The sequence below is a fragment of the Canis lupus genome, chromosome 18 (genome assembly GCF_048164855.1).
Source record: "Canis lupus baileyi chromosome 18, mCanLup2.hap1, whole genome shotgun sequence".
NCBI classification, from domain to species: Eukaryota; Metazoa; Chordata; class Mammalia; order Carnivora; family Canidae; genus Canis; species Canis lupus.
In genome coordinates, this window is record NC_132855.1 from 26,762,709 (window position 1) to 26,772,617 (window position 9,909).

General features: G+C 36.7%; 1 pseudogene; it reads left to right on the forward strand.

The window, feature by feature from the left end:
* The first annotated feature begins 3,805 nt into the window (after positions 1-3,805).
* Positions 3,806-5,127, forward strand: LOC140609357 (large ribosomal subunit protein eL6 pseudogene; annotated as a pseudogene).
* Positions 5,128-9,909: the final 4,782 nt, after the last annotated feature.

Genomic DNA, 9,909 nt, shown 5'->3' on the forward strand with positions numbered 1-9,909 from the left:
GAATGCTTTCATGCTACAAGGGCAGTTGCAGTAGAGACTGCACAGCCTATGAAGCCTAAAATATTTACTCTTTGGCCCTTTAGAGAAAAAGATTGCTGGCTTCTATTCTACATTAAAAAAACAAACAAACAAAAAAACAAAAAACAAAAAAACTTTTCTTCTGTTGCCATCAAAGTATACCAGTCCCTTGTTATTTGCCTCTGCTAGTGTATTAATGGATGTTACTTAGTGTATAATTCTTTTTAGAATTACATCTGTATTTCTTTAAAAGTGCTTTCTATAAGTAGCTAATTAATCCAAGAAATAACTCTAATGATGGAAAGTTATAAAAAGAGTGAGAGGAAAGAATGAGTTGAGGACAAATGGACCTATCGTTTACCAAATGACTATATACTGATATCATCTATGGGTAGCATGAGCTTCTAAGCCTCTCGTTCTCAAAATTAGAAAGAATCAGAATTTATTTTCTGATAGTACTGATATTTGCCCAAGCTAAAAGCTGGAAACTTTGACAAACAAGAGTAAGTATGAAAGTTGACTTTTGCTTATTCAGATAGCATTTTTTTTACCTAGTTCTCAAGAAAATGATATTTTTCCCATATGTTGAGTATGTATAGTAGAATATATATTTGAAAACTGTCTTTTAGAAAAGAAATAGATTTAGTTAGTAGGCAGATGTGCCAAGCTATCAATTTATTACTTCTCCGTTCCAAACTTACCCTTTTTTCCTATTCTGTGATAACAAAGTTGGGCCTTGTTAAGCACTGTCAGTGTAGAATGTTGGAGGGACCCTGGAGGAGAGAGGTTTCTTCCTCCTAATTATGTGAGGTGTGCCCATTTAGTTGAGCTCTTGGAGAGTGAATGGCTTTATTTTAGCAGTGTTCTTGCATAAAGCAGCAGGTGGCATGTCCCCAGCTTACCTCAGCACAAACTCTACCTTGAATGATTTCCAGCAGTAATTTCAATGGCACTCCTGAGGACAGCTAACAAGTTCTATGGATTAACCAGCTCATTTTCTAGTAAATCAACTGTACCTCCCTCCTACACCCCTGCAGCTTCCAGGTGGTTTTCCATGAGTTGGGATGGTGCCTAAGCTGGCTTTCCAGCAAGTCAATAACAATCTAAACAGATAGCTTCTCGGTGACTTTTATCAGTTTCCTGATAGAGAATTCTCAGTTGGCCTGGAGACTCTGGCCTGGAACAACCCAGTGAATTTTTCCAATATACTATGGGCTTTGATGATACACTTTCCAATGAGATCCGAGTCCTAGCCCTGGGGAGTATTCTTTTTTTCTAAGTTTGTTCCTTTGAATACTGTCCCTCAGTAACCTTCTTTTGTGTATCACTTAGAGCCCCTGCCCCCCAATTTGAGTCAGTTCTTTACTCCAATCCTCGGGTCCTATATCTTTATACCAAATTTTACTGTTTAAATTGCTGTGTGGTTTCTCTCTTCTGATTGGAACTTAGCTAATACAGCAGAGAAGTAAGAACAAACATTTTATCTGATAGGCAAATCAATTTTTATAAGCATAAAGAGCCCAGGGCTTGAATAGACTTTTGGGTAAGCCTTAAAATGAAATTACTGAATCATTTTCTACTTCTGAACATGATCCCTTTTGTGTACGAGACTACCTCTGGGAATTCTTGTTAACAATAACAGTGGGGCAGAGAAAACACTCAGTTCTCTCAGCCTCCTAGAGAAAACAAGGACATCAGAGAAGCTTCCTAGTTTTGGTCTTTAGTGTTGAAAATCTTGCTTGAGTTCTATTTATATCTTAGTTCTTTCAAATATTAGCCAGACTTATTTATATAATTCCATTAGAATTTTCTGACTTTTCCCCTCCTTTCTTGGTTCATCTATGTATAAAGCAAAGACGATCTTAATCTTGTAGTCGGAGGAGATGAATGTTTCCCAAAACTCTACCTACATGCCAGTCCCACCCAGAAGCAAAGCCAATCCCAAGGAACATTGGTACATAAACTAAAGTTTTCTTGATTCTTCTTTTCTTTTCCTGTTTAAGCTGTCTCCTTTGCAGTTCCTCACTTTATCCCCTATAGACTCCGTAATTTGGTACCTCTTCAGAAATCTAATATCCAAAGGACAACTTTCATACTTTGTTTTGTTTATTTGTCAGTGCCAGATGCTACTTACATCTGGCATCTATTCTAGGTAAGCATCTAATTTATCTGCATTTAAACATTTAAGTGAAAATCTCTTTGAATATTTTAAGTAGACAATGTGTCAAAATATAGATTCCTGGATCCTTTCTAGACTTACTGAATCAATCCTGAGAGAGCCAGGATCCATAAACCTGCATTTCTAATCATTTTTCTCCCATACTAAACTGCTTGCCTAGTTGACAAGAGTTTAGTGTTTTCCCCAAATAGATATTTACATTTTAATATGGTAACTTCTAGCCCTAAATGACATTTTCCATTGGTTCTAACACAGTCTAGAATGGAGTATTAACCTGGACATGTAAACCTTTTTATTAGGGACCTTGGAAACTTTGCATGAAGGTTTACTACAGACTTCTTTAGCCCCAGAAGCTAAAGTCCATAGGCTCAAAAGGCTGTGAAGTTGGACTTCACAATGGACTATGGAAAGCAATATTTAGGTTATTCACTTTCATTCCAGACAACTTATATAGACCACTTTGTAATAATGAAGTTGTTAATTTTGAGGACATTCAGAGGCTGTGAGGCCAAGGTGTTGATTCTCTATAAAAACTGATGACAGGGATGCCTGGGTGGCTCAGTGGTTGAGTGTCTGCCTTCGGCTCAGAGCGTGTTCCCGGAGTCCCAGAATCGAGTCCCACATCAGCGTCCCTGTGTAGAGCCTGCTTCTACCTCTGTCTATGTCTCTGCCTTTCTTTCTCTCTGTCTCTCATGATTAAATAAATAAAAATCTTTATTAAAAAAAAAAAAAACACCTGATGACATCCAGGATAGAGATAAGACACGGAGGTGAGTAGAAGACTGGGAGACAGGGGCAAATGTATTCAGTCATTCCTAGGTAGAAGTCAGTATGGGATAGGAGATGAATAGATACTTAGTGTTCTCCTAGGTCCTACCACTCCCAGAAATGTCATAGCAATTAAATAACACTTTATCAAAAATAAATTATCTGAAAACTTTCTCTAACTTCTATAAAAGTATTGTATTGTGGAATTCAGTGTTTGCCAAATATAGCAGTACATTGTACAAAGTGCTGATTAAAAAGATATAGATTATTGGATCCCACTCCAAAGTTACTGAATAAGAGTCTTTTAGGGTGAAGCCTGGAATATCTGTTTATCCTCTCTCTCTCTCTCTTATCTATGTCCACCATTAACTTTTTATTTTGAAATTATTGTAAGTTTACAAGTTGCAAAAAAAAAATGTTAAGTGAGTGCCATGTTGTACCCTTCAGCCAGTTTCTCCCAATGGTAACATCTTGCATAACCATAGTACAATATCAAAATTTAGAATTTTTATTTTTATAATCTCTCTAGATAATGATTATTCAGTTAGTTGGAAATTGAATAAATGAATAAGTAATTATTCAAGGAAATTAGATAACTTGGCTATTTGTAATCCTGGAATATTTAGCCACCTAATTTTTACTCATAGATTAGACAGTTCATTCATTGCTCTGATTAGAGAAATAATTCAGAATGATTCATTGAAATCCTTGAATTAGTAATATCTTTCTTCCTTTGGGGGCCTTTTGTATCCCCTCATTCTATGAACCAGCCCATACTGAATAAAGTCTTTTTATCAAGTTTTTTTTTTTTGTTACCTGCTACCAGCACTTTGCGGACCAATGGACAGGAGAGATATTGGAAAAGTGGATCTGTTTGAATCAGCACTATACAGATAATTCTTGAAATCTTTTCTTCTTTCCTTTAACATTAATTCTTTCTTCAGAAAATTTGTCTCATTCCACCTTACTTTTTATTCCCCCCATGTTACAATTACTTAATAGTGGCATTAAATTAAAATGATCCCTTCCATCCCATAAATCACTCAACTATTAGCATAGCTCTTATCAACTTAGTGTAATTTTAAGCATTAGGAGACATGGATGCTAACGTAGTTCTTCCATTTGCTAAATGTTTGACTTGACCAACAAAGACAACCCGTCTGATTGTGCATTATTATTATAAGTATAAAATAGATCCCATCTTCCCTGTTATTACACAGACTTACTTTGTATCATCCATAATACATTGTGAAAATGATGAAATAAATAAACATTAGACGATGAGATTGAAAATAATAATAATAATAATAATAATAATAATAATAATAATAATAAAGTAGGAATTTTCGGCAGGAATCTCTTTGCTTCTAGTGGTGGAAATTCTGATGTTGGTCTTTTCCTTTTTTGTATATCTTTTCTTTTTTAACTTGAACCAGAAATTCTTCTAAACTTTATGTCATGCAATTTTGGAATACAGTTTGGAATGTTATTTAAATTATGTTAGTATTGCCTCTCTTTCCTGTGTTATCTAAAGCATCCATTTATTTGGGCACTCCTTCCAGTTGGTGGTGATAAGCATGGTGGTTCAGTAGTTAAACTTTGCAAAATGCCTAGATGTTACTTTATGAAGATGTGTCTTGAAAGGTGTTGAGCTGCGGCAAATATCTCTTCAGTTAGCATGTGAGAAAACTTTGAGCTAGTTCCACTCTCAACAGCATTCTGATCATTCATTCATTCATGACCTGGGCACAACAGAAGCAAGAGGATGGTTTCCTGAAGCAGCTGAGCAGTGGCTTGCTACTTGTGACTGTGCCTCTGATATTCAATTGAGTTTCTCTGTGCAGAACATACCGGCAATTTATCATTGCCACCTCCACCAAAATTGCTATCAGTAGTGTGAAAATCCCTGAACATCTCACTGATCCTTACTTTAGGAAGAAGAAGCTTTGAAAGCTCAGACACCAGGAAGTGAAATGTTTGACCCAGAGAAAGAGCAACACCAGCACAGGGTTGAGCAAAAAGCTATGGACTCACAAATTCTGCAAAAAATAAAGGCTGTTCCTCAGCTCCATGGTTACCTCTGCTCTGTGGTTTCTCTCACAAATGGAATTTACCCTCACAAATTGATGTTCCAAATTTCTTACAAAAAACTAATTAAATAACTGTTACATTAAAAACAAAATAAAACAAAACAAAACCAGGGGCACCTGGGGGGCTCAGTCGGTTACGCATCTACCTTCAGCTCAGGTCATGATCCCAGGGTCCTGGAATCAAGCCCTGCATCAAGCTCCCTGCTCAGCAGGGAGTCTGTTTCTCCAACCCTGCCCCCCCAACCCCCCCCCAAATAAATAAATACAATCTTAAAAACAACAACACTGAAGTATAGATGGTAGTATTCAGCAGATTCATTCTTCTCTCTCCACTGGAATAAGAAAGGAGCTCTAGGAAAAGCAGTTAGGTGGAATGCCTTTGTAGCTCAAGAACTTGATAGTTTAGACAAACATGTGAGAAATCTTTTAATCAACAGTACATTTCATGGTTACCACTTATGGAAAAAATGGTATGCCCTGTTTCCTTAAATGGATTCCCCACTTTCCCTCTTGCACCACAGGTCCCAGGTATACTGATTCCATAAATGCCTTCCTGGGAGATGTTCTCATCATTCTATAGAAACAGCTATGACAGTGGGAGAAGAGCATAAGTGGTGTGAAATGTGAGTAAGTAGCTGTACACCCTGTTAGCTGTATCTTCTGTGTCTCTCAATCCTGCATTCCTTTTTTTAAAAGATTTTATTTATTTATTGGAGAGAGGGGGGAGGAGGAGGAGCAGAGGCAGTGGGATGAGTAGACTCTGCACTCATTGCAGGGCCTCATGTGGGGCTTGATCCCAGGACTCTGAGATCATGACCTGAGCCAGAATCAAGAGTTAGAAGCTCAGCCAGCTGAGCCTCCCAATCCTGCATTTCACATAAAAATTCAGAAAATGTTTAAGTAGAAGTTCATAGTAATAACCTATTTCTCAGGTTGAAATAAACGAAAGGATAAAAGCAAGAGGGTATGTATAGTATAAAGATCAGTTGTGGTTTTATTTAATCCAAAATAAACATGTAAGAGCTTTTATGAATATCCAAGTTTGGATTCCTTCATTCAATAAATATTAGATCAATTATTTCCAATATGTTCTTCCATGTATGTATCCAGCTGTCCCCAGAATTATTTCATATTTATTTTTTAGTCTTTTACTTTAGACGTTTTTATTAGTTTTCTATGAATGTATAATAAGTTACCCTAAAATGTAGCAGCTTAAAACTACAAACATTTACTATTTTGACTCCTGAGGATCTAGGACCTGGGTTCACCCTAGCTGAGTGTCTCTGGTTTGGAGTTTCTCACAAGGCTGTAATCAAATGTCTTTTGGAACTGCAATCATCTCAAGGGTTGCTTGGAATATTTTGGTGGCTTTCAAACTCACTCATGGTTCATGTTGCTATTGGCAGGCTTCAAGGGCCTCTCCCTCCATTCTCTCTTCTTCTCTTTTTTCTTGGTGATAATTTAGATGTGCCCTCCTTTACTGAAACAAGTGGTTTTTTTCACTTATACTATAATAAAAGGTAAAAGAAAGTTGGTATGGTTTAATGGAGCATTTTCCAAAATATGTTTTGTTAATATAAACAAATACTAATAAACAAACACACAGTACTATAGAAAATGAAGCTGAGTTAAAGTATTTTTGTTAGTACCTTTAATTGCAAGATTTCACAGAAACTTTAATGTGTGCACTGTTTATCTTTGAAGGCACATTCAGTATGGGAGATTACTTAAATACATTTTACTAAGAAACTGTTTTTACAAAAGTGCCTCTTGGAATCCATGGGTAATTCTTTGAAAATGCTGGTTTAGTGTATTTTATCCTGGATAGAAGCCTAAGTCATATATATTTTGTATGTTCAACACCTAACTAAGCTTAAGTCTACCTCCGGCTTGTAAATGAAAATAATAAAACCTGACCTTCACCATCCTGAGGGGATATTATAGGATTCAATAAAATAAATACAGCAAAACATAAAAAAAAACTTAGATATTATCCTTGCTCCCTATTGGATCTTCAATAGTAGCATGCCGCAGAGCAACATTTCCTAGTGCTACCTTTTTAAATCACTTAAAAACATAAACATCAAGCCAATTCTAAAAACTGCTAAAACTACTACGTGTATATAAAATGAATTTGAGGGGGATCCCTGGGTGGCTCATGGCTCAGCGGTTTGGCACCTGCCTTTGGCCCAGGGCGTGATCCTGGAGTCCCGGGATCGAGTCCCACATCGGGATCCCTGCATGGAGCCTGCTTCTCCATCTGCCTGTGTCTCTGCCTCTTTCTCTCTCTTTCTGTGTGTCTCATGAATAAATAAATAAAATCTTTAAAAAAAATAAAATGAATTTGAGAGAAGTAGGGCACAGAGATACATAATTGCATGTAACTCTGAGTAGGAAGGACCAAAAGGAGAGATCACTTCTGAGTGTCCCCCCTCTTCCTTTTTTTTTTTTTTAACCAGTTATTTCTGCTTCTTTCCAGTCAGTGCCCATTCAAATCTGGCTGAGGCACTTTCTTTAATGAGTCATCTTTTTTAATATAAGCCTGTCTATTCACTAATGACCTGACTGAAGTCTCAGTTGTCTTGAATGGGAGTCAACCAATACTAAATCTCTAATAACAAGAACTGAAAGCTGAATATAAAGAATAAGTTTAGAGGTGAAAGTATAACTTTTATTGACACTATATTTGGAGGTGGTGGCATGTGTTTTTATCCTCAGCCCCCACAGAAAGATTTTGGAACAATTCAATGAACTTGCTTCAATCCCCCCTTAACAGCATTTGGCATCCATCAGAAATGAGTCAAATTGTAGCTCTGCTTGTGACTGAGAACTTTATCTCTTCATCTTTAAAAATGAAGCTTTGCCCACTCAGCAGGGTTGTTGTAAGAACTAAATGAAATACCATAGATTCATCCAGGGGTACTTAGCAGGCATTCAGTAAATAGTAGTCTTGGGTTTTCCTTTAGATTAGACAGGGTTATCAGATAACACACTTCAGGACTAAACATTGGGGCAACTCTAAAACCTAATTGATTTTGACAGTGGAAAGGTGGAATTCTGTTCCTTGCAAGTTTGCCCATATTAGTGCATTTTTCTTTTTCTAGAAAGAGTTAAGACTGTCATTTCATATGCCTATTATTCAAGTATGGGCTTCATTTTAATTTTAGTCTATCTTGTGTAGCAGAATAACCCTTCCATATGTGTGCTTTAAAAATGTATGTATTATATGTTAATTATTTTTGTGTTTTTTGCCCAATTAAGGAGTTATTAAACTGTGCTCTTTTAATAGACAAGGTCACATACGTTAGTGAGAAAGAGGCTGTTATCTGGATCTCTGTCATTTACAGAGAAGTAATCTGAGGAGGAGGCTGGAGTTTGATTTTTTGTCCTACCCCAAGGGGCAAGGATGTCCAGTGATTGTACTTATATGGTGGGAAATATATGCCATAGAGAGTTAAATGGGAAGATAGGAGAAATTACACTGATATTGATTTTCAGACATCAAATCAGTGTGTTCTACATCCCAGCCATCCCTACTTTCCAGTTATCCAGCTCTCCAAACCACTGGATCAATAAAATACATTGCATCATGAGGAAAATAATGACCTAGTTGCAATTAGGAATGCATTGACTTTGAATTTAAAAATGGAATTTTTTTCTATAGTCTGACAGCAAGCACTTTTGATTATTGCAAATGCTGGCTTGCTTTGAGAAAGGGATGATATTCTCCAAACTCCAAAACAAACATTCAACTTGAAGAGGATCAGGCAATTTACAGGATGGAGCTAAGGAATAGGAGGAAAAGGATGTAATACCTGTCTGATTATTGAGAGATGGGGCCTGGGAGAGACCAAAAAAAAAAAAAAAAAATTAGAAGAAGAAGAACAACAACAACAACAACAGCAACAACAACAACAACAACCAAAATCAGGCCCTATTATTCTGGTTTTCCCCTTAAGGGCAAATCCCAAAGAAGGAATAAATAATATCTAAGTAGGTTTAGGCATTCTAAAGACCACTGGAGCTTATAAGCTTTACTTTCTTGGGCATGGCCTGAGAAAATGGAAAGTTTCACAACGTTCCATGCATTTGAAATATCAGGAGCATTTATGTAATAAATAGCTGAAGCAATAGCTGAAGGAGGAATTAAAGAGGGTGGGCCTGAATGAAGTCTCATTTTGGTGTTGTGGAGGAAGCAAATAAAAAAATCATAGGTCTCTATAAGAGCTAATACCCTAGTGATCATTAGGAGGATTCTTGAAACCATATTAATGGAAGGTGTAAGATCCTTGTGACTGGAGGCTAGGGTGAAGTCCACGGACATCAGCAATGGTAATTGGATGCCCTCTAAAAATCGAGCAGGACCATCTAAACTCAAAAAGATAGTAAGTGGCCATGTGATTTTACATCATTAGGGAAGCAGCCACAACAGAGGTCAACTCAGAAACCAAGAAGGATGTGATGATATATCACCTAGAGACTTGGATGTTCCTTCCCCATGTCAGTTTCATTCTGTACCCAGATACTGTATTTGGAAGGAGAAGAGAAATAATTTAAAACCATGAGAGAATCCTAAATATGAGATAAATATATGTATTCTGACTTCTGTGGTAAGGAGGCTTTTAGAGTATAGAATATTCTTTATAAAACTAAATTGTATTTTTGATATGTGAATGTATACTTGCTGAATTCATATCTTTCCTACAAGAAAGACGGCTATGAAGGTGGGTCAGATTTTTTTAGGATAGAATTTGCCTTTGAACAAGACTCCTGAAAATGGAAATATGGAAAATTAGCCAAAAGCTATTAAGGCATTCTATAACTGGTGTCTTTCATTTCTTCCTTGGCATTTAT